Genomic DNA, 23,802 nt, shown 5'->3' on the forward strand with positions numbered 1-23,802 from the left:
CTTCTGTTCGGTGTGCTACTTTCATGCATTACCGAAGGGTACTGTGTGAATGTAGTTCCACCTCATGAGGTTTATTAAACTTTGTATTTTCTATTCCATTTTCTGTGCCAACTTCTTCCTATTGGTCTGAGGACTCTGTGCAGAGAAGGGCGAACCCCTTGCACTGGTGGGCCTAGCTGAGGTCCACTTCTACACTTGGGGGAACTGGAAGTGGGACCTCGCTTGCAAAGTTGTGATCTCTTCGCTGTAATTGCTTCATCTATATTCAGGTAAGACTACTGTGGAGTGAAGTCAGCTAATTCACTTAATAAATAAGTAACTAACTTCTACTATCATTTATCTAGGTTGCTGTAGACAGTATTGGTCTGGTCAAGATAGTTTGAGAGGTATAACTTTATAACTACACAGTATACTCTCCCTTACAAACACATAAACAGGCTGTGTAAAAACTGAGGGCAGCAGTGAAAAGTAAAAGTAAAACAAATTACTTCAAGCATACATTTAGATAAACTATAATTCCCCTTTATTTTCTTTACAAAGATACTCACCCTTTCCACCCACACACCATTCTCAAACAACTCTACCGAAACATACTGAACTGACCCAAGCCCCAATGTCCCAAGTAAGTCAACCTGGTCCCAACGTACTTCCCACCCTCTCTACCCAACCACAATAAGTCCCTCCCACCCAGTTTTTTTTAAAAGGGCTAGAAGAGGCATTATGGATGTCAGACTGGAGCTGGTCCAGGCTCTGCTCCATCGTAGTGAGCCGGCCCTCAGTGGTGTCCAACCGCTGCGGGATGCGACACAGTAATGGCCTGTTGTCAGTGTTAGAGGGGAAGGCAGCAGTTGGCAGGTGATAGCACCAGCAGGCTGAGGAAGACTGATTGCACTGGGGCCCGGCTTAGAGGCATTTATTTCCTGCTCCTCCTCCTCCAGGACCACTAGCCGCCGACATACTTGCTGGATACGCTTCAGCCTCAGCAGACGGGCTGCTATCTCCTACCTGTTGGGTCCTACGGGTGGACCAGCAGGAGTCGCTATATTAAGAAAAACAAAAATAAAAAAGACAAATTGTATATAATGCTCTGTGCAAACAATTGTTTAAATTAGTGGGTGGCGCAGTAGCAGTATATTGCTGCTCCCATAGGGTCATTGGAATGTGATTATGATTAGAAGAGCAACAACGGCAATTTTGTTTTGCACACACATTCTTTTCTTAAAAAGCACTGACTGTGTGGCAGAAAAACATTAGGACAAAGTAACACTGGATTAAAAAAACAGTGATTTGATTTATTTTTTTTCAAAAGACTTTTCTGGTAACTATAAACCGACACTTTAAGTGGAAAAATAAATACCTCTCATTAGTGGATGCTAAAATAATGGTTCCATGCTCATTTCTAGCCAGCGTGTCAGGTACTTTGCTACTGTCTGCAGCTGAGGCAGCTGTGGTTGACCATTACCTATTTTTAATTCCAATGGCCCTGCTTTTCTCCAAATGCATTTCTCTTTCTACCCTAACTCCAAAGAGGCAGATGGATAATAAATAAGACACTACGTCACTACAGGGAAGGGAACAGGCTGAATGGATTGTATTTGGCACGTTCATCACAGTTAATCCCATACACCAAACTTGACATCAAATCATGCACTTACTTCCACTTTACTCACTAGCCTCACCCACCTCCAACAAATTAATTTGCTGGGCATTAAGTAAGGAAAGACAACTTGATTTACTCTACTGCAGGGTAGGGTAGAGCTTTTTATATCGAATAGAGGTGTCATTACATTGATTAGTCATCTTTGGCTTAGTCAGTCACTGTACTTGTCAATGTAATTCAAAAGGGAAAAATGTGAACAGGTGTAAAATGATTCTGTTAGAAGAAACCATGAAATATATTCTGGAATCACTTCACATGGTAAAATCAAATGTGGCACATGACAAGAATGGATTTTTAAATTTTTTGGTAGGCAGGGATGGAAGAACTAAAGGAGTTAAGTACTAAGAGGTGGCTGAGTGGGCAAAGGGAATCACTCCTTGTGTGTTCGGTTTGCAATGCATTGAAAACCTAGTAAATGCCGCATTAACTAAAGCAGATGCACATTGCACAGCCAACACTACTTCAGTCACATGACGTCACAAATTGAACCATACTGCACTTCAGTCATAGCTGGCAAAATGGCATGGGCGGGGATGGGGGTGATGAATGATGGATGAGATGCATCAGGCTCACTTAACAAATACAGCGAGTTAAGGGAGTAGAACAGAAAATTAAAAATGCCCCTCACTTTGAACCATAGCTTTGATAACCCTACATATAGATAGTAAGGAAAATAGTTGATCAGTATGCCCCTCTCCATGAGAAGAGCTGCATTGCTTATTCAACAATACAATCCAAATATTCATTCATCCATTTCTAATTCACTGATAGTCAATATGATTAAGCTTTGCTTTCTCTCATCCAGTCTTTCACCAAAATGTCCAAACCATTATCCATTTAAATCAATAGCCACCCTTTCCTCCAGCCATCCTGTCACCCATCTAACCCCTTTAAAAGATAATGTAAGGACAACAAGATTGAAACAAAAATTGAATCCCTTGTGCTTTGCAGCAGTAGGTTCATATCTAGTCCTCGTCGCCATGGAACAAAGACAGCAGGTAAGGGTATCAGGGACTTTAATTCTCACCAGCAACACCAGTTCCAGGCAGCAAACTCTCATCCTGGAACCCAGTACCAACATTCCAATATACCCCAAGATTCTACCCTAAGCTCATAGCAATCATAACAAACACCCAACATTACGGAAATAATAAATAAATATTAGGATTTACTGGGGTTAGTAGAGCCCTTCGCAGCGGCGCTGGTGCCTCCTGACCAGCTTCTCCCAGACCCTCGACAACGTCCCTCTTCTTTCTCTTGGGTGCTGATGTAAGAAATGAATAGGTAAAAAAAACAGATTAGTGGTTTAGTTAATCTCCACAAAATTATCAATCACATATTTGCACTTATTTAACACAGGTCACTTATAGTATTAGTTTCAAGTCGATCGACTATAATTGAGTTGCCCATACTAATCCTAAATCCCTATTCCAAATTTTCTTAACAAAACCTTTTTGGGGAAGTAATGCATTGCAGTGAATGATCTTTTATTCTATTCTCATTTCTCAATCTTAAATTCAACTCCCTTGATGTACAACGCAGTCTCCCCTTCTTGCCCTGCATAGATGCATGCTACACAGCACTGTTAGCTTGGGACTGTACAAGGTACATAAACAGAGTCACAGAGAGAATGCTAACTTACTGTTATCACTGATTCACTATGGTGATAGGAGGGCAGTCTGCAATGGCGTCTCAATTAATCCACAAAAGCGAGCGCCAATGATGAGTATGATTAGGTCGCACTGCTGAGCGCCTGCCTAACAGAACTGGAAACTGGATCACTGAATATTATTCCAACATAAACTAAACGTAACTTACCTCTGAGTGTGAGCAGCATGCTATTCCAATTTTTTTATTTTAGCATTGTAGAACATAATCACAACAAATAATAATTATTACTCAGGAGCCCCGGGATCACGATGCCAAGCAGGTCGTGCAGGTCCTGTTTGCAGTCCAGGACTTCCACCCAGTGGTGTGTCAGCTTCTGGACAATGCGCAAAACCTGGCTGGTGCAACGCACACACTGGTGCACCTCCTCCCAGCGCAGCCGATGCTCCTGCAGGGAGTATCCACTGCCAGGCGTCCAGCCTGCTACCAGCATGAAGGGGAGGTGGCGCTGTACAAAAAAAAGAAATAGTGCTGCTACCTACTACTCACCAAAGACCGCCTGGGGCTGCACACGTGAGTGGCGGCGCCACCCGCAACGTAGCCATTGTCCCTCTGCCATGGTGCTGGGTGGGTTAGAAAAAGAAAAGAAAAAGGAAGGGAAAGGGAAGAAGAAGGAAGTAAGGTGAAATATACAAAATGCAGAAAGTCATAAAAAACAAAAAACAAAGTTCCCAAAAGCGTAAAATACACAAGCACAAAGACACATACTAATATAAAAATTAAAGATGAGGGGTAGATAAACTTTAAAGGGGGAGGATTAAAGTGATTAAAGAGGAATTAAGATTAAGGACCATAACAGAAAGAAGAAAAACAAGATAGCTGCATCCATGTGGACCGTGTGGTGCCATTCATGTGTGATTTGGAATACGATGACGCACATGAGAACCGCAGGGTGCCGTTCACATGTGATTTGGAACGCAAGAACGCTCACCGCGTTCCCATCGCAATGCGAACGGGCAAGCCGGAAAAATCCGCCCGCAAGCAGAAGTCTGCAAACTCCACCTGGGCTTACTAGATATTCCCATACATACAGGGCATTTAAGTCAGCTCTGTTCTGCCATTGTTCTGTCTGAGTGTTGTTTAAACTCTATTTAGATCCATGATAGCAAACTGCATGAGTTAATGGTGCACTCCACACAGTCAAAGGCACTCTTATCCTGTGAATAACAAGTGTACATCTACCTGCAAATGAGTACACTTTTGGCCAATCCTTTAGTTTTGGATTTTCCCCTTTTATAGTTTTGCTTTCATTTTGTTGCTTCTCCTCATTTTATTTTAAAGTTTCTTAAAAGGTGCAGGTCTCCAGGCGTTGATAACAGGTTGCTTGCTTGCCACTGATTTCATCTGAGGAGAGCTGCATCCCACAAGGCCAATTCCTCTAAACTAGGAGTCAATTACGGAATGCAGTTGTCTATAGTGTATCATTGTTTCACAATTACAAGATGGCCAACACATTGGTTCTAAACGTGGCACCATGCTTGAACTTAAAAAGAATAGAATATTTACAATACATTTGCATGACAAATACTCACAGCTATGTTTAGTTTCATTATTACAAGCATATGCCCTTCAAATTTAGGCAGCATGTTTTCTTTTTTCTTTATTTCTATTTTCTTAATTTGTTACATATGTTGTTGAATTGGTGTGTGATTTATTGTGGCTATGTCACAGGGTAAATGCAAGGATGAGTTAATGGAAGGATGAACGGGTGCATGAGTGCAAAGGTGAGGGACAGACAGAGATGTTTTAAGGCATGGCAAAGTGGGCTCTTTTGCTGGGCCCCGAACGTTAAGGGTACCCTTGATAGAGCCAGCTCTGTTCTGCAGAGAGTCTTGCCCTGATAAACTTGAATATTATTAAACAGATTGTTTTAAACACTGTTTTCCTTTAATTTATTTTTAATATGGGTGATGGATGAGAGTCGATTACAGACATTTTGCTGAGAAATGTTGGATTTATGTTTCACGCATCATCCATAAAAAAGTACATTTTATTTAGTTTATTTTAGATCAAAACAGGATCTCACATATGAGAAATGGGAGGGTGTCAGAGATTATTTGCTGAAATATTAGTTAGCTGCTGCTGTGTTACTATAACGAAAACATGTGTCACTATCCCTGAATATTAGATGCAAACACATTTAGAATTTTGAAAAGTGTACCTGTGCACTGTCAGTGACCTGGCCAAACATGGCATGAAAGAGCTGAAACTGGATAATAAATTCAAAGCTGTTCTGAACAGGGGCCCCAAAATACGTTTGGCACAGGACCCCTAAAATCCTTAAGATGTCCTTGGAGACAGAGTGCATGTACGATGACGTATTGAGTCATGAATCCATCAATGATAAAAAAAAGGCATTTTCATGCATATGCCCAAACAATTGGCTTTGCCAACACTTGTTTATTGTTCGGTATATTACAATAAATCATTTGTTTTGAGGATTAGGTCCTTTGTCTGTCTGTTTGCCTGTCTGTCAATCTATGTATCATGCTAAATGGTTAGGACATGAATATTATATTAAACTCATATGCAGTTTCCTGCAATTTAAGAGTGTCTTCAAAGTAAATAAAAAATATTGAACATCACTTACCTGTCGGCTTCACCTTAATTCCAAGCAAGTTGAGACAGTCTTTTGCACGGTCAATAATTCCCCCTAATGGTGCACAACCTTTTGAGGGTCCACTTAATGTCAGTACAGTTACATATACTGTACCGCACTTGCCCCCCCCCCCCCCCAGCGGAGTATGTACTCCTGCATTGTATAGCACTTCCCAAGCTTGCTACCTGCTGTCAACATGAGGGGAAGGTGGCACAGTGCCAATACCTTCTCATTAAAAAGTTGCTGGTTTCATGCCTGCCAGGTGCTGATGGGTGTGTGACCGCTGCCATGACTGGGGCACCGTGGGCAAAATGAAGAAATTGGACAGACACAAAAAAAAGCACAGGGATAAGGAAACAGGACAGAAAGCGAGACTATGGTGAAAAAATAAATAGAGCAGGTTGGGAGGAAAAGGATCAAACTGTAGTGGGAAGGGCTGAGAAACAGGTAATCAGGAGCAGACTGGAGACACAAGTGTCAAACTGTTCACTCGGATACAGTGCGTCACGCCCGATGTTGCCTATATTCCATGCGAAAAGCATTCTTGAGTTAATTTGTGAATGCATGGTGACAGAAGTTCAGTTTGTGTAATAACTCATAATTTTGTGTACTTCGTAAAAGTTCTGCGAAGGAAATGACCAGAGTTTCATCTGGGTTTAATTAAGTCATAGACTAAAGTAAGTTGACCACTGATTCCAAATGTATATATATTGAATACTAAGTGGAGTGTTAGGTAGTTAGCAAAAACAGTATTAATGACTGGTTATTAAGAAATACTTTACACTGTTATTGTAGCAATTACTACTGACTAAATACAACAGAATGAGCTAGCCATTATTATCGTCCACATTTCTGTTTCTGTTTAGCAGAATAGTTTGTTCAACACAGAACCTCTAACCAATATACTCATACAAACCATGTGTTCTACTGTTTAAGGGGTTTGGCAATTGTGAACTTCTAACATACTCCTTTATGAAAAGGTATGCCCATTTTATTTAAGCTCACCTACTCTCTGGATATTTTCACATTCTTTCCCAATTATGTCTGACCTCTCCTACTATTTTGCAAGGATTGCGGGCACACTTGACAAGATTATTTATGATTGTTGTTTGAGCCAGAGGCTATTAGCCTCAAGATGGTGTTTTAGGAGCAGGACTATCTACAGGAATAGCAAAATATCTAGTGCATTATCAATCACCAAGAGACTGGCTAAGCCTATGTGAAATATCAATCTATGTTACCGTTTAAGTGACAGACATTATGAGCATGATGTGGATGTCTACTTAGCTAATTAAATCTACCCACATGTGCAGGCACGTGAGCACATGTGATTTTCAAGAGATGGAATACGCCAGCACCATGGGAACCTTAGCATCTCAAGATGTTTTGCTGTGAACTTTAAACAGAAAAGGGATCCTATATTAAACATAATAGGCATTTAAGTGTGGATTGTTACTACTTTGAATAAAGACTGCAGAGAGGTATTTTGTTACATTAAATCTCACAGGCTACTGTAGTAGGGTAGGGTTTTGGTGTAGATTACCTTCCTGATAAGCTGCAGGGATAGATTTACATTGTGGTAATCCTCCTTAGTCTTACTTAGGAAAGGAAGCTTTTTGTTTTGCAACTCAATTTTGAATATGTATCTAATTTTATGACAATATTCCTGTTTGTTGCCTTGTGGGAAAGCTTATGCTCAGCAGGGTTGCTGTGAGAAGTTAAAATGACAAGCCAATGAAAAGGCTACAGGCCTGATTGGTTCACTGAGAAAGTTATGTCCAATGTCTGATCTGTTTATTATATCATCGTCATCATCATCAGTCTTTATTCGATTAAAAAATCATGAAAGACACAAACATATAGCCAAACATAACATATAAAATCCAGTAAAATTATTTGAAATTCATCAATAAATACTTAAAAGAATAGTAAAAAACATTAAACAGTTCAAGATGACAACAGAATTAGAATAGCATAGTTAAAACACCCACATCAACTACAAAGTTAGAGAGAATCAATTAATTAGGTACACGCCATGTTGTGTCAGTTAGACAGGTTAGTAAGGATGCTTCAGATGTTTACCAGAGGCTTGAGCCCTTAGGGTCCATGCCCAACCAAAGAATTTGGCTATTGATATAGAGATAATGGGTAAGGTGCTAGTGCGTAAGATTCTTAAAGCAACAGCACATCTCCTAGTACCTAAAGTTCTACACATAGGAGACAGCCACACTCTCCTTGGGATAACTAATGCTAGGCAGACAAACAAGAAATGGGCAATGGATTCTGCTTGTAACCCACAAGCGGGGCACATTTCCTCACGGGAACTAGACCATCTACCTGTAAGAGACTTGAGTGGTAAGGAACCAGCTCTAAGCTGGAAGTAGAGCTTCCTGTCTCCGGGTTTTGTAATCAGGTCCCAGTACTGTTCTAGAGCAGGAGTAATCTTTACCTCTAGATAGCGACCAGTCATCCCAGTGGAATTTGCTCTGCTCCATACTTGATGGTCAACTCGTTCCCAATAAGTCATTTGGATAATTCTCTTTGAAGGAAACTGTGCAGCCGCTGGGTCACTCCACAGCCCCTCCATACCCAAGGCTATCAGGGTCTGACGGAGCTGCCTCAGCCATTCAATCTTATGAAAGACGTCTAGTTCTATAACATCCATAAGCCCTTTAGCATACAGGGAGAGCTCCGGAGTAGTCCAGAGCCTTCGCCAGTATAAAACCGGGCGAAGTCTAGCTATGTCCGCGATGGCCTTCCTACCTAACTCATATCTTAGGGGAACCATAGGGGTACTCTGAGGGAGACCTGTTATGCTACGGAGGAATGTATTTTCGGCTTTAGTTAAAGCAGCCAGCCAATCGAACCCCCATAATTCTACCCCGCACAAAACTGAACTTAGGGCCTTAGCCTCATAGACTTGGAGCACCGGTTTTATGGGCTTAGTAAAAGATTTTTTATGCTCCCTAGTTAATGCTCCTGATATTTGCCTGTGTTTCAGGGCAGCCATCTCTATGTGCATATCCCATTTATTGTTTCTGGTTATGTGTATGCCTAAATAAACGAAATTGGTAACCATTTCTATCGGTTGCCCATCCATAAAAAACTCTCTCCCTCTAAAACTTGGATGTGGGTTAAAAACCATTAGTTTCGTCTTGGCCACGTTTACCTCCAAGCCATGACCAAGACAAAAATCTTCAAAGACTAGTAAAGCTCGTTGCAAGCCACTCGGAGTTTTTGATACGATAAGCGTATCATCCGCAAACATCAATATCGGAGTAATAACTCCGGCGAGCTTTGGGGCATCTGTAGAGACGCTAAGCATGGATTTAACTATCCTGTTGATATATAGCGAAAAAAGCGTAGGGGCCATGGTGCAGCCTTGCCGCACACCACGTTCTACCGGGAACTCAGGGGTAACGTCACCTAAGCCTCCCCACTGGATTTTAGCAAAATTAGCCTCATTATCAAGGTCAAAATTTCTACGGGGAGCCCTAGTTTTTCTAGCACTGCCCACAACCGCAGACGAGGCACGAGATCAAAGGCAGCTCTTAAGTCCACAAAAGCTACATAGAGACTGCCTTTCACCAAAGTAACCACTTTCCAGTGAAGTTGCACGAAACGAAAGACTTGATCCACTGTGCTGGTCAGTTTACGGAAGCCAGCTTGGAAAGGGGACAGGATCATGTTATCTTCAATCCACACTAGTAACTGATTCAAGACCATCCTCCCTATAACCTTCTGGATTGTATCAATCGGGCTGATTGGTCTATAGTTACCAGGCAACGTCCTGTCACCCTTCTTAAACACTGGGATTATAACAGCCCCCCCCCAAGATTTTGGGACTGGGGCACCTTCAGCTACAGCATTTGCCAGTAAGGTGATGTACTTACTCCAGCAATTTTTATTATGAAGGAAAAGATCAGACGGGACCCCGTCTAGTCCCGGAGCTCGTCCACATGCTACGGAACCCAGAGCCATTAGGGTGTCTTCAATATTAAAAGGACCATGGCGATAGAAGACTTGGGTTATCTCACAGGAGGGGTTAGACTGAAGGTCACATGCATATTGGGGTTTAAAGTATTTTACCCATTCCTCTTGTGAGACATAGTTTGAGGGTCTGTCAGGTAACCCTCCTCTGTCCCACTTGATGATGTTCCAAAATAGCCTGGTGTCCCTGGCATGACTAGCACCCTTCAAGTCAGACCAGTAGAGCTCGTCCCATTTCTTTTTGGCCAGGCCTATACATTTTTTGTATAGTTGTCTAGCTTTACGTACGTGATCACTACAACCACTGGAAAGGGCTGCAGCAAGATCAGCTCTAGCTCTCCTGCAATCACTATCATACCATCATAGACGCTTTGGTGGGCCCTCCTATCTTTCCTAGCTGGTTTAAAAAAATGCCGGCGTATTCCCTTGAAGAAAGTTTTGTGGAGTCCAGTGGTTAGTGCATTGCCTGGGACAATAGCCATAAAACTCTCAAACTCCGATATTGTTTTGGTCAGCTGTTTATCAATACTATCAGTGACCTTGTCATTGGTCTTGACCACACTCCACTTGAGCCTGCGCATATCGTTGGAGGGGAATACTTCAGGTAGCATGAGTTTCGGCTCCTCTTCAATTGTGTTACCGTTCTTCCACCAGCAATGCGTTACACATAGAGGATTGGGGTCGCTTTCTGGTCTAGATTCAACCACCATATCTTTTACAAATTGCCATAACCTCAAGCTACAGAGAACGTAATCAATCCTGCTCCTATGGCGGCCATTGTCAAAAGTGTAGGCCCCTTCCTTATGCCCCGGCGTCCTTCCGTTCAATGCCCTCAGACCTCTCTCATAACAGAGGGCATTGACCTGCACTGCAGCCTCTGTCCATCTTTTAATTGGTTCTAATTCGAGTCCAGGAATACCCCATAGCTGTTCTTCCTCGGGGTCAAGTCCCCAACAAAGATCTGGGTTTAAGAGTGGTTCAAATGTTATGTTCAAATCCCCCATGGCAAGCACTTCCCTCTCACTCGAGTGCTGGTCAATGATGGAATCCAATATAACCAAAGCCCGAGTCCTTGTCCCTTTGGTCCCTCTAAGGTACAGATTATAAATATCCAAATCATCCAATGGGCCCAGGGATAATCTAACTAATTGAATGTCAGGAGACCCTGTCGGAAGCTCGCTAGCCGCCAAAAATAAATCTTGGCGTACCCAAGTTGTTAAGCCGCCCATGGGGCGCCCTTTGGATCCCTTGGAGGCGGGAACGTGGAAGTTCAGATAACCCAGCAAAAACTGGGGCTCACAGGACCAAGTCTCCTGGAAAAGGCAAACATCAAAGTTGCCAATGAATTGGACCCACTCTGGAGAGTCCATTTTTGCCTTCAGACCAGCAACATTCCACGAAATCATTGAACCCACCCCTGGTCCCAACTTTTTGACCTGGTAATTGGTTTTGGGGCTTACTTCGTGTTGGATCTGGTACTCTGGGTGCATTTGTAAAGATGGGGCCCTAATTGAGTTAAACTTCCCAGGAGGAGCAAGGTTCACTTCGTCAGCTCCAACCATGGGCACAACTCCGGCTAGAATGGAATCCCTTGAGGCCATAAATTCCGGTCAATCAAAGTAATCTGGGTTACAGGAACCATTGTAGTAATCAGAAGAGGGGATGGCGAACCCATGTGATAATCTCTTCCCTACCCAGTATTGCCTAGATCTTTCGGCTTGATAGGGGGCCGAATTATAAAAATGGCCTAGATCATACACCCCTATCCCAGACTGGTCCCCTAAAGGTGGGCAATCACAGATAAAACGCACTAAGCGCCTATCTTGGAAGTTCACATTAATAGAATCGCCCACAACATCTTTCGGTCTGGATCCAACCCAGCTGACCCTTCTGACAAATAAAATCTTCCCGTTCAAACTGGCGGGGATTGGCCTATTCTTATTTAGCCAGAATGTCACTTTATTTTAGAGTTCCTGGTAGGATTCAGACTTGCCACCTTTTAATTCAGGGACACCAGTTAATACTGCAATGTAGGGAAGGGAAGCTGGAGGAAGATGAATATGAGCATTAGGAGATTTTACAGGTTTGTCATGCGTCTCTCTACTTACACCTTCACTCATACTCTTGTTCTCCCTGTTAATGTTCTCACTATTGTTATTTCCCCCAGATTCATTGCTGGTTCGGCCAAGCCGTAAATTGAATTTATTGGCATTGGCCAGAACCTTGTATGCATCAATCCCTTTGCTATCCTTCGTGGTTGCAGCAGGATCAGCAATGGAAATAGGTGTGGGGGTCAACATGGGTGCGGCCAGAGCTACTGAATTAGAATTAAATTTTGCTCTCTCGTTTGTTACTAGTTTAATGACGTTTTTTAAAGAGCAAAAATTGTCGAGCATCGTCTGTTCAAGACGTTCAATTCTTACATTGACCAATTTAACCCTTTCTAGGAGGGGGAGTATTAGTGAACGAACCACCTGTTCTACTTGGACAATCACTTCTCCTGATTGCGGCTGGTCAGGGGGGCATTTATTACCTCCCCCAGTTACTTGGCAGTCCCCCACTGGTAGAACACCAGGTACATTGATAGGGTTTTCCAGTTTTTTAGAAATTTTCGGCTGCCTCCCTCCTTGGGTATCCCCACCTCTTTTCCTTTTTAGGTTAGAAGGTCTTATTGATTTCTTACTAGCCCGTGTCTGGGGACATACTACTTCAGATCTTATGGAACTTTCATTTACAAAAGCGACCTCCCCAGAGGCCTCGGTAATCTTCATGCTATCCTGTAAAATAATAGGGCTTGGCTCAAGATCCCCAAGCTGGGATGGACTACTCTCTTCAAGCCCTACTGGCCTAATAGGAGATTTTGCTAAGGCTAATATCCCAATAGATGATCGTCTGGCTTGCATTGACTCAGTAGAAAGTCGCCGCTCAGTTATGGCGATTTCATGCTCTAGGACCGAAACGGCCCTCGTTATGAACTGATCTAAAGTACCAGTAACTGTCCCGCCCCCCCCCCAGTGCGCTTTCCCTTCCCTACCATTACCCAGCCGTTTATTAGAATGGGGACCTAGGAACTTACTATGGGGTAACGAACTATGATGGGAAGCAAAAAATACAATTGGTACTCTTAGAAGTGCTATAGAGAACTTGTGTAACTTATGTAACCACAGTGTTAAGCGTCACAATACACCCACATATACAAGTATAAAGTCCGCGAGGTACACAGGGTAAAAGACACTGGGGTGGCGGTTGAGCAAACCACCAACCACCCTCTGCAAACCCAGTGAACAAACAATCACAGACCAAAAGTCTCGGCAATAGAGGAGAAACACCAAACAGACCACAGTACCTTGAAGGCGCAAGCAAAGGGCCGGAATTAAAAGGGGGGGCCCAGCCCTGCCTTTTCCTGGCGTTGACAGCCCGGGCGCGGGCCGCGCGCATCCCGCGCTGCGGGTTTGGTATCGGGCTTTAATCCCTCCCCGGCGCTGCCTGATGATGTAATTGGCAGGCGCCCGGGGCAGGGAGTTCTGGGAGATGGTGTTCCGGTGGCCATTTCCCTCACGGCAGTGCGAGGCAAGTGGCAGCCCTCCAAGCAGGATTTTCCTCATCAAACGCCGTTCCCCTCACGGCAGGACAAACAGCCTCAGGGATGTGGCAATAGGTGAGTTTTACGAGCGTCCCGCGCTGCGGGTTTGGTATCGGGCTTTAATCCCTCCCCGGCGCTGAGTGGGTCTGTGAGTTGGTGCATGAGTCTCTGAGTGGGTCTGTAAGTGGCTGCAGGAGTTTTTTGGTGGGTTTGTGAGTGAATGCAAAAGTGTCTCAGTGGGTCTGTGAGTGGGTACATAAGTGTCTGTTAGGGTCAGTCAGTGGGTGTATGAGTCTCTGAGTGGGTCCGTGAATGGGTGCATGAGTCTGAGTGGGTCTGTGAGTTGGTGCAAGAGTGTGTGATTTGATCTGTGAGTGGGTGTATGAGTCGCTGAGTGTGTCTGTAACTGATTGTATGAGTGTCTCAGTGAGTGCAGGAGTGGGTGCATGCATCTTTGAGTGGGTTTGTGAGTAGATGCGTGAGTCTTTCAGTGGGTCTGTGAGAGGATGCATGACTCTCTGAATGTGTCTGTGAGTGGGTGCACGAGTGCCCAGGTGTGTGTAAGAGTCTCTAAGTGCATATGTGACTGTGCACATCAATCAATGAGTGGGTCTCTAAGTGGGTGTGTGAGTCTCTGAGTGGGTTTGTACATGAGAGTATGACTCTCTGAGTGAGCCTGTAAGTGGGTGCATGAGTACCTGAATGGGTATGTGAGTGGGTGCATGAGTATCTGAGTGGGATATGACTGGATATATAAGTGTCTGGGTGGGTATGTGAATGGGTGTATAAGTGTCTGAGTGAGTTTGTGAGTGCATACATGAATATATATTTTTTAAATATGTACACCAATATTCACAATGTCCCTGTGACAGTACTTGGGGCAGAGTTGGGCTGAGTAGCCTCTCAGATATTTAGCTCTGGTTGTGATGAGTCCCACTGTTAGAACTGGGGGTCTCTAGTTGTCTGAGGCAGTTACCTTAGTCCAAATAGGGACCCTTGCTTCTAGTCAGGGAAAGGAGGGACACCCTCTTTGATAACCCCTGCTCATCCCCTGGTAGCTTGGCACGAGCAGCCAGACTTATCCTAAAGACAATGTGTAAAGTATTTGCAACCACGCTTCCAATGACACAGTGATAACACAACAAATGGACACCACACTGATGTATAAAAATAATGGTATCTTTATCAAGAAGAAAAATATGGTAAGACCAAACGATAAAAATCCAACATATGCGTATTCGTAATATTTCACTTTGCCGGTTATTAGGCCAACAAACACTTGTAGGTTCTGGCGGTATTAATGAGCAGTTCACGATGTTCAAATGCAGTCCTAATGCAATATTATGCAGTTCGTAATGCAGTTGGTATTATCAGACTAATGCAGTCTGTATGCAAGAATAATGCAATCCTCAATGAAAGTAATCAGGGAATTCGTAATGCAAGAATAATGCAATCCTCAATGCAAGTAATCAGGCATTTTGTAATGCAAGAATAATGCAATCCTCAATGCACGTATTCAGGCAGTTCATCATGCAAGTATAACACACTCCTTAATGCAAGTAATAAGGCAGTTCGTAATACGAGAATAATTCAATCCTCAATGCACGTAATCAGGCAGTTCATAATGCAGGAATAATACAATTCCTAATGCAAGTAATAAGGCAGTTTGTAATGCAGGAATAATACCAGGCCAATCGATATGATTAGCGTGGGCACCACTAGGCCCCAACCACAGATACAGTCCGGAACTTCCGAGGGTGGCCCCGGTCCAGCTGGGCAGGTCCGGGCCACTCGAGGACTCAGCGCGTCTAATGCGATGCAGCAGGAGAGAGACGGGAGCACTCCTGTACTCCTCCTGCATGCCTCCCCATGCCACACACGCTTGCGGTTCCCATCCGGAATCCTAGCCTTACCTGGGAGATGCGCTGCCTCTCTCTCTCTCTCTCCCCACTCGCAGACGTCCTGCTGGGCGCTTCGATGACAACGCAGCTCTGATGCAAGGCGACGCTGTAGCCCGACAGGTTACGGCGCTGCCTTCTCCCTTGCTGACGATCTTGGGCAGATTCCTCTTGCAAACAACGATCACGATTACCTCACAACTTCCTTAGCTTTACGAAATCCTTCAGCACGTTGCGGCTTGGGCCGGCGGCAGCGAACTTGATCCACAGCCAGTTACGATGACGGTTCGGGCCACAAACAGCTGCACAGCAGCGTAGACGATGATTTATGCTGCAGGGGCACTGCAGTCACGGGGCACTTTTTAACCAGCACCACGGACACCCACAGCAGTCTCAGGCTGCACACGCACAAAGCGTCGCTGAGACTCGGTTGGGTTTCGGGCCATACAGTCCCGGGGCAATGCTGACGAAGGTCTCAGGCTGCAAAAAGCACACGCACACAGTGCCGCTGAGACACACTTGAAAAGTTTGATGTTCCAGAGTTTCCACAACAGTGAGCCAGCTCTCCTCGGGGCCTTGGGGACAAGTTACTTTGGGACACAGCACACAGCAAAGTCCTTTCAAGCAGGGGGACACAGCACACAGCAAAATCCCTTAGCCTCTCCTTAGTTAAATCAGCAAACTGCAGGCCACCCCCAGAACCCACAGCAAGGGTCAGTCATTCTCTTCAGTCTCTTCAGCTGTTCTTCCTTGGCAGAGGTTCCTCTTGACGATGAAGTAGTTTCAATCCTTTTCAGCCCTCATAGTTATACCCCTCAATGTCTTTGAAGTCTTTGTGTTCAGAGGGTACTGACCCCTGTCTAAATCAGTTCTGGGAGTCTTCCTGCCATTGGCACCTTCTTCCTTTGATAGTGGGGGTCTGGTTCCTCAAACAGTAGGAGGTGGAGTCATTGTTTTATGGCAGCAGCACAGGCCTCTTCACCACCAGGGGGTACTCCAGATGCAGGTCAGCCTGTTGCTGCCTCACCTACCCCTCCCCTGGGTCAAGGCACTTCCCAGATCCTATCACATTCAAATCCAGACAGTCAATCCACAGCCAGGCAGAGACACACAGAATTGTGAGAACAAAAAAAACAGCCACTTCTAAAAGCGTGGTTTCTAAACACATAATTCAAAAACCACCTTCACAAAAAGATGTGTTATTAAATTGTGAGTTCAGGCACACTAAACTTCACCTCACCTCTCCATCTTAAGCCTATGGGAAGATAGGCTGGAACATATTACACAGCCTTCCCCATTCTGTCCTATGGGCAAGATGGCCTTGCAGCAGTGAAAAGTGAAATGGAAAGTATTTCACTGTCAGGACATGGTACACACCTTAGTACATGTCCTACCTTTCACAGACACTGTACCCTGCCTAGGGGGGTACCTTGGGCCTACTATAGGGGTGTCTGATGTGCATGGAAAGGGAAGGGTGAGGCCTGGCAAGTGGGTGCACTTGACAGGACAACATGGCAGTTAGCAAACTGCGCTCAGGCACTGCAGTGGCAGGCCTGAGATCTCTCTTTAGGGCTACTTGTGTGGGTGGCACAATTAGTGCAGCAGGCCCACTAGTAGCATTTGCATTACCAGCCCTGGCACACATAGTGCACTTTACTAGGGACTTTACTAGTAAGGCAAACATACCAATTATGGAAAACCAATTACCATAACACTTTATACATGGAGCACTTGCACTTTGACACTGATCAGCAGTGGCAAAGTACCCAAAGCTTCTAAGCCAGTAAAACCAAAAATCCATCACAGCATAAAAAATAGAGGAGGTAGAGGCAAAAAGTCAGGGGTAACAATGCCAAGAAATGCCAGGTCTAACACCCACCTTTTGCTTGCCAGGCTCATCTCCCTGCCCGTCTCCCATGTCCTCTCAGTCCACACAACACATACTCTCATGCTCATATGTCCTTATTGCCCCTTAAACTCATTCTCCTTCACATTTATACTCCATCATACTAATTCTTTCTTTCACTCACTACTGTCCACTCACTCAGTCACTATCATTCACACTAAGGGGCTGATTACTATGGCGGTCGGACCAGCCATCCTACCCCAGTGTCCGCAGGCCAATTCCCACCAGCGAAACGGCAAACTAATCTCCGCCCTATTATGATGCATTCAGTGTAAACCTCTGACTGCTGCAGTTGGAAAGCTCTCTGCATGGTTCGTGGCAGTGGGAAACTTGCCGATAGGGAATCCGACACCGGCAGACGAGCAGATTATGATGAAACTGCTGTAATTGCGGTTCAGATTCTGCAGTCAAACCACAGCGATCAACTGTTGCGCTACTGATCCCGCAATACACCACAAATGTGTCCATTGGAGTAGAAAAAAGGACACAGCTGAAGGGCATTGCCTAGATGGACAAACCTACATTTCAAAGTGTAAAAAACAACCCAACCCAGACCATAATCATCTAACGCTACACTGCAGTGCAGTGCCACGCAGGACTTTGTTGCAGAAAGAGAGAGAAGGCAGCCATTACTACACAACACCATCACACACACACACACACCTCACCCACGTTTGTTCACCCACTGTTCAGTGTCACTCCTACCTAATAAAAATTAATACCCATTTTGCATCACCTTCAGTAGCACACTTCACGTTTTTCTGACACCGAGTTGTCAGTGTTGGTGGGTGAAATCATTAGAGTAGAGCCACATTTGTTTGGAGCCCTGTGTTGCTACAAAGAATGAAATGTGGGACAGGGTCATCAACAAGGTCAATAATGTCGGTACCAACCTGTGTTAAAAGGAGAGCATCAGGAAGAGTTGGCATGACATGAAGATAAGGGTCAAGCGCCACATCAACAGGGTCCACCTGGCAGCTCAGAAGACTTGCGGTGGGCCTCCCGGGCCATCATTACAACTCACAGCCTGGGAGGAGAAGGTGCTAGTCATCCTGCACACCGAGGGCTTGACTGGAATTCCTGAGGGACTGGAGACTGGTAATTAACACCTCATCAATTGGCACAACATATTAATGTACTGTTTACACATCTCACCATTTGCTATCGTCCATCACTTCCATTTTTCCCATATGCAGTACCTAAAGTCTCAGAGATGTGTCATTGGCAGTTACAATCAGTAGTCCTGCACATGATTCCTAATGTATCAGCCTCCAGCACCTCACCAGTGAGAATGTTATATGCAAGTGTTTTCTCAAATTAACATCACAGCGCCCATATACTGTGCCAACAGTGCATGTCAACACAACATCAACTTGCCAACAGGTATGTTACACAATGCAGTTTTGCTAGTGTTGCCAAATTGTTACTGACAAGACTACAACTTTCATCAGGCCCTGATGCCTCATCACTTGATCAGATGAACATGTGCTATTTCCCCATAGCCACTTGGGAGCCATGCCACTACTCAGGTTAACTTCACAGGTAGACAGCTATTGCTCAAGTGTGAGCTAGGACTGGATGACAGGATGGCAACTCCCATCAAGTCCTGTTGCCTCAACAATCTCCTTTCCCCATAGCCACTTGGCAGCCATGTCAACACTGAACCCCATGTCTAATGGACTGCACACATTGCACACAAAGCTCTGCTCAGGCACATGTCCACCTACTCAGCCAGAAAGCCATCAGGTCTCCATAAATTAAAAGAAAGACAACACTACAGACACCCAATGAAGTGTGTAACAGAAATGTCAGTAATGCATGAAGGTAACACAACCTACACTAAATTGCTGGTGAGCCATTGGCATTGCACATACACACATGATAACCAGTGCACAATTTAAAATACAAATGTGTCTATAGGCCTATGTTGGAAACACCTAGGAGTTAGATGTTACCAATACCCATGTAACATCTACACTGGTCTTGCATCAAGTCACTGGGAGATGGCATGCCTAGCCCTATTATCAACAGGAAGTGGAGCAGTTCACCAAATGGTCATGCCAATGACCCTTCATCTAATGGATGTCTCACAAAATCTTGCTGAACTGTCAAACACAAGGGCTATAGTTCAGAATGTCTACCTCCACCCATTTTGCGCCTTCCATGCCTCTACTCATTGTGTACCAAAGGATGTGGAATGTACATACCATACCTACTACAATGACACTATACACTGTCTCAAGGAGTGGATCACGCACCACATCTGCCAACACACAAGATATTAACCAGTGTAAAGCTCACCTCAGGATCATTCCAACAGTGATGCAGGATCTCCTGCACATTCGGACGCGGAGGACCTAACAACTTTCTAGACAGCCTAGGAGGACAGAACCAGTGAGTCTCACTGTGCCCACGACCACCCATCCAAACCCAGCAGAAACACCTCTGCTGAGCGCTGCCCCAACATTTGAACCTAGCTCCAGCAGCAACATCACCTGCACCCTAGTACCAGCTCTGAAGGAGAGCACTGACACCATTCTCACTGAGGATGGAGGAGCCAGTGAGAGGGTGCAGCCTGGGCCAAGGCCACAGGTCCGTGGGGGCAGGGGCGGTGGGAGGATGTCTGTGGGCCAGTGAAGTGAAGCCACTGGTACAACTGAATCCCAGGTCAACATTTCCAGTGTAATTGGTGCATATGACGACAACCAAGGACAGATGGGTCAGGTACTAGAGGAACTTTTGGAAATGAAGCAGCTGCAACGGTCCATAGACCACAGTTTGGAGACACATAACAATAATATGGGCCAGCTCATTGGGGTGCTAAGGAACATCCACACCACCCTTTGCAGGGCTTTCCCCCTGGCATCTACTCATTTCTGTGGACAACCTACATCTGGCCCATCTACATAAGCGGCTGCCACAGGAATGGAGGCCCGGGCAGAGGAGGACTCCTCAGACACCTCAGAGCCTGCAGCAGCGGATACGTGAGCAGGGACATCCAAAGAAAAATGCAGGCAATTCGGGTGGCAACGCACCCACCCAACCCAAGAATAAGAGCTGCCTCTGATGTCATCCTTTGTGTACAGCACTTTGACTTTGTTGACCATCCCTTCACATATTTTATTTCTTTTTTTTCCATCCGTTTCAGCCCGAATTACAGTAAATGGGACCCCCTTCTTAACAAGGATCATCACCCCCCGTGAATAGGTAGAGAAAGAGGACGCAATTCTCACACCTGCACAGAGTGCACCCACTTTTTGTTCAGAGGCCTTAAAGAGGTGCGTCTCTTGAAAAAAGGCCACTTGCACATCCATCCTGTCCAAGTACGCCAGTACAGATCGAATTTTTTGGGGGGTGTTACGTCCCTGCACGTCCCAGATCAGGAACTTTACTCTACCACTCATTCAGTCCATACACTGGTAAGCTGATACAAATACAATAGAACCCACCATGTGTGTCCGAAATCGCATGTTGTAACTCAGATTCAGATTCACAATAGAAAAGGAATGCCGGCTCGCCTCCCCCAGTTGCACTCCCCCCACGCACCTCAGCATCCCCAACTCGCCAAAGCCATCCCATTGTACTAGAACCCTTCCCCAACAAAGTCTAAACTGAGAAAGTTGCATGTGGGGTGCACCCATTTGGGTGGCGTCAGAGCGCTACTAGCCTCCCAACAAGTAGGAGGTGGCTGAGCAGGTCTATTAACTGTGCCAACTTTTCTGCCCACAACCACTGCAGCGCACATAGTAACTGGGGCCCACTGTCATATGGGAGCGCATTAGGTCTAACCTACATGTGAGCCTATAAATGACTAACCATATTGAGTGCAGTATGCAATCATGAATAATAGGGAGAGGCTGCAATGCAGCAAAGAACCAACCCCACCCCCCCTACTGTTCCTCATGTTCTCGCGCAGTGCTGGACTCACCACGCCTTCATGTAAACTGTTTAGCATGCTCAAGGGCTGCCTTGGGATTAGATAAAATTCTATAGTCGCCGTCCGGAACTATATGCAAACGAGCGGGATACAACATTGCATACGGGTCCCCCTCAGCCTGCAAAAAAATCTCCCTTCTGGCTGACTGCCCAGCAACGGTAAAATACGGAAAGAAGGCCAGTGCGTTACCCTGGTGCTCAATATTACCCTTGTCCCTGGCCATCTGCAAAATAGTGTCTCGGTCCCTGTAGTTCAATAGTCTTTCTATTATTGGGCGGGGAGGGGGCCCTGGGACACGCCGCGCTGCGAGAGAGCGGTGGGCACACTCGACGATAAACATATTGGACAGCTGCTCAGTGCCAAAAATGTCTTTGAGATTTTCCATGAAGGTCTCCATCTTTCCCACATTGGTGGATTCTGGCAGCCCCATGAGTCTGATGTTATTGCACCGGACCGCGCTTCTAAATCCTCATTCTTGGCCTGAATGAGGCCAGAACCTTCTCCATGTTGAGCGCCTTTCCAGTGACTTTGCTCAGGCCATCTTCCGTCGCAGAGACTCGTTGTTCAACTTCCCCCATGCGGGTGTTGTGCTTCTCCAACTGCGCTGACATGTGATCCAGATGGTGGTTCACCGCCGCCATTGTGCCCTCAATGGATTGAAGGCTGCACTGCATTGCCAACAGGGTGGTCTCGAGTGTGGGAGGGGTGTCACTTTGGGCATCCGCCTCTGAGTCCGAGGCCGCTTTCTGTGTTGTGTTCGCAGGTTTTTGCACCTCAAACGTGAGGTGAGGTTGGGATTTATCTGTTCTCCCCATCTCGACCACAGTTGGGTGCACAACTATTGCAGTTGATGAAAAAGTACAAGGGGTGCACACTCTGCAATTCCGTATCAAATCTAAAGCTGATAAAACAAGGAATCCCAGCAAATCACTCTCCAGCTCACGGAATCCGGTGGGGGGGGGGGGGGTGGTCAGCGGACGAGCGCTGCCAGAGCTGGAAAGTTCAGCTCAGGCCAAAAACAGTCAGAGGCTCACAACACAGCAAGGCCCAAGCCCCAGGGGCCCCACAGCGCCCTCCATGCAGTGCACCACCAGGCAAGCAGCTTGCAGCAAGAATTTCATAAAAACTACAAAACATGTCCTATGGAGATTGACCATCGCAGCCACAGGACAACAAAGTTTGGCCCTTACTACAATCCCTAGGGTGAGCAACGAGGAGGTGAAAAAGATCAAACCGGAACCTCGTTAGCAGGAATCTGTCATACGACTTTATGAATCCCAGTAAGTAAGGCTCAGCCGATTTGGAGGTTTTTCACATGACAAAGCGACTTACACTAAGCTTCAGGAGCTCTCTCACTTCCCTTGCCATAGCCCGCTGCACAAAAACATCACCTTTATAAGGTTCAAGTCTCTCTTAGTTGTCCGCTCCAGATTGGTAAAAAGATCACCTATCCCTGTGCTTGTTAAGCTCACTTCAATGTACTTGAGCCACAATACACATGGGGCATAATCACGGGCCAAACAATCTTTTATGATGAGTTTATTTAATGCTGTCCCCTTACTGGCTCAAGTTTTTAAACATATGGATACAGGACGAAACGCTATCAAGTCAGCTATATATGACATACCAAGCTCCTCGTGTATTGTGAAAGTGGGGGTGCCTTGAGGAACGGATAGAAGCCGTCTCAGAAACGTATTTTCCACGATTTGAAGGTCCTCAGTCTTAGTGTACCCCCAAATTTCACTGACATATAATGCCTTGGAAATACACTTAGTAATGCTCTCACAGGTATTTTCCCCAATCTGGTTGTAAAATTAAATATGGCTGCAAACTCTCTGGATAGATCTTTTCTATTACGGGTAAGTTGAGGCCCCCATTTCATTTTATAATCCATCAAAACACCCATGTATGAAAAGACACTTGCCCTTGGGATGGGGATGGGCCCTACCTTGAAGGTATATGACCTGCTGGGGTGGGCCCATATTTGCATGATAAAGGACTTAGAATTGTTAACCTTGAGGTCCTGCTCCCCCATAAACTGGACGAAAGAGTTTAGTAACGTTTGTACCCCCTTTCATTCTAGCCATCAAAAGGGCATAGTCTGCATACAGCAGAACAGGAAGGCCACACGGGACATCTGCCTTGGTCTCTATAAGGGTCCTCTCCAGGTCGTTGATATATACATTAAATTGAAAAGGGGCCAAGATACAACCCTGTCGTACTCCTCTCCTGATAGGGAACAAGCGTGAGAACTTTATGTCACCCGAGTAGTGCACAGCCACCCTTATTTCTTGGTGGGGATCCTGTAGGAAAAGGACTATATCCCTGTCCACCCCCAGGGAGAGCAGGGTCTGCCGCAACCTCCATCTATTCACGCAATAAAATGTGGAAGAAAGGTCCATGAAGGCCAGAAAAATGGTGCCGGTGCGGGGAACAGTATACTTGTTCGCTATCAGGAATAGGTTCAGATGTTGCTCTATTGTTGAGCGGCCGGAAAGGAACCCATATTGGGCATCTGACAAAATGTTATTCACTGCAGCCCAATTGAATAACCTATCTAG

General features: G+C 45.3%; 1 protein-coding gene across 1 annotated transcript in view; it reads right to left on the bottom strand.

The window, feature by feature from the left end:
• Window positions 1-381: 381 nt before the first annotated feature.
• The window catches only part of LOC146871926 (uncharacterized), a 519,066-nt gene continuing 495,645 nt past the window's right edge, over window positions 382-23,802 (bottom strand). The window contains exons 4-7 of the transcript XR_014981220.1: window positions 18,198-18,392; window positions 3,818-3,891; window positions 2,833-2,924; window positions 382-1,039 (exon numbers count right to left, since the gene is read on the bottom strand). The gene's annotated coding sequence lies outside the window, so the exon portion shown is untranslated. The remainder of the gene's footprint in view (window positions 1,040-2,832; window positions 2,925-3,817; window positions 3,892-18,197; window positions 18,393-23,802) is intronic.

Source organism: Triturus cristatus, chromosome 1_1, assembly GCF_964204655.1.
Source record: "Triturus cristatus chromosome 1_1, aTriCri1.1, whole genome shotgun sequence".
Taxonomy (NCBI): Eukaryota; Metazoa; Chordata; class Amphibia; order Caudata; family Salamandridae; genus Triturus; species Triturus cristatus.